A 2,632-nucleotide genomic window follows, 5' to 3' on the forward strand; every position below is an offset into this window, starting at 1 on the left:
CCTCTGTCAAAACGTACGCGGTATGAGGAAATTCATCGTGTTTTAACTTCCGGACTGTGTTGCTATTGGACATGATTGCATCGAATTAAATTAACGCTATCAACACTGCTGATAACAGTGTGTGGCAGATGGGAACCACTTCATAATAATAGACTCATGAATAATCAAGAGAAGCATCAGTGTCTATTCCGGATTAATACTTTTAAGGGGCATGGTCACGATTTTGGTCAAACATTTTTTTCTCCAAATTTTATGTTTACAATGCAGTAGGGCATTTCCAAAGGCAACCAGAATTTGAGTGCTATGTTTTGAGTTTTAAAAGAGTTGCAGAGCTTATCATTCTTTCCTATGTAAACAAAACTTTTGTGTACATTTTGAATGCTAATGTGAAAATTCCAGTTTTTGACCTTAAGTTAATGTGTTAAACGCAAGGAACTGTTTATTTAAGATAAAAAACAGAGAAAATCAGGTTGAAAATCAGGTTGAAAAAAAAGTAACTAGTATATTGAACCGAAGTAAACAAAACAGGACACGACTCTCTTTATATTTCAAAGAATTATGAGCCCTTTATCTTGCTTATAAATCTACTACTGACTCTCAAATTTAGAAACATATTCCCTAAGCATTGTAAATGATAAAACCAGAAAAAAAAGAATTTCACCGATATTGTGACTTGCCCTTTCAAACGTTTTTCCCCCTTTATGTGTACATGTACTGAATATAGTACAGACACTAAGCAACATCATTTTAGAGCATTAACTATATTAGTTCCGAGTTTATTGATGGTCTTCGACGAGATAAATATCATGAAGATCAAGGACAGAAATGTATTAAAAAAAGTAATTAAAAAATACTTCATAGTTTTATGGATTTAAGAGAGTTCAGTTTTACGAACCAAGCCGCATTAGAGGGCGAGGTTCATAACAATAACTCATTTCACAATCAAAATGAAATGTACGAAACTGGCTTAATGTGAAAAGCTTTTAGTCGGTGGCTGTACTTTCCTTGCAAGCGTCTTGTCTTAAATGAACAACATGATAAAATGGTTAGAATGAATAAAATTTGGTAACAACAACTTCAGAAACTACAGCGTTGTCCGTTAGCTAGAGACAATACAAGTACATTGTATTTAACTTACTGATGAAAAATTGAAAACAGTTTTCTTATTTAAATCAAAATTTATTAAAACAAGGTTTCAGTAGTACCTATATTTGTCATATAAATTTAAAGGTATTTATCAAATGTAGATTTGAATTAAATTAAAGACAAATTTGTTTCCCTTTCACGAGCTAAATTGTTTTGATAACGGCATTCCTTAAACACCAGTCAAAAACTAAAGACTTACGACAGTGTCGATTGGTCTATAAAACGGACAAGTCACAGGGATATATTTGCATAAGGATAACACCTAAATTTGATTTATTGAATTGAAATAAAGACAAGAACATATTTGATGACGGAAAGACCAATTTATAGTTATACAAGATAAAGCTTCCTTTTTGTAACACCTTTCTGTGTAAGCTTAGGGTGTTTTAAATTTAAATATGTTACATTTAAAAATGTACTGTTCGTTTGTGAAATGTGTCCACGATCCTTTTATCTTGCATTCCATTGAAATCATCAAACGAAGATTTAAGTGTCAAACTTGAGTTTTGCTTGAACAGACCAATTATATCCTCCTACGTGTGTCCTAAAGGAGTGTGGGATTAAGACGTTGACGCACGGTGCATGTTTATTGGTTCAATCCAGGATAGATGGCTAAGAATATTTATTGTAATTTTCTTGGTCGGTGATAAAATTCTAATGTTCTTGACAGTTTTATAGAAATCAATAGAATAAAATATGATTCTAAGGTAAACTCTTAAATTGAGTGTATTGACGAAATAATGCCATGAAGATTATGATTAAAAATACTTGTGCCTTTCTCAAAGTTCTTATAAACACAAGTATACTACTGTGTAATGTAAGCGTAGTAACTCAATATTGATTTTTTTTTTTTTAAAAATAAGCATCGTATGATAATGTTTTGCTTGCGAAAAAAATTGCGAGAAGTTTTTATTTTATTTAGGGGTCTTGAAAACAAGAATATTCACGATATTCATTTTGAATAATTATTGATTTTATAACACTTGTTTCAAACATTGTGTTTTAACATTGGTGTTTATTACTTAGATTTACGTTTGAGAAAGGCCAATCGATCAGAATCATTAACACAACAGTCTTTATAGCTCACCTGAGCTGAAGGTTCAATTGAGCCTTTCTGATTACATTTTTTCTATCTATCTGTCTGTCTGTCTGTCCGTCTGTCTGTTTGTCCGTCTGTTGATATTTGTTTTTTTACATTTTCAACATCATCTCCAGAACCACTTTACCAATATCAACAAGATTTGTCACGGAACACCCTTGGGCAAAATTCTGAAAATAGACCACTTTTCAAACGAGGATAATTTGAAATAATTACAAAAGATGAGAAATATTGAAAAATCCTCTTCTCAAGGATCATTTGGTCAGGAAAGCATCCTTTCAGCTAGTGTAAATAAAGGGTAGGGTAAAGAGGGGTCACAATGGGGGTCAAATTTTTACATAGGGATATGTAGAGTAATTTTTTTTTAAAACTCAGAAACCAATCAGT

Source organism: Crassostrea angulata, chromosome 2, assembly GCF_025612915.1.
Source record: "Crassostrea angulata isolate pt1a10 chromosome 2, ASM2561291v2, whole genome shotgun sequence".
NCBI classification, from domain to species: domain Eukaryota; kingdom Metazoa; phylum Mollusca; class Bivalvia; order Ostreida; family Ostreidae; genus Magallana; species Magallana angulata.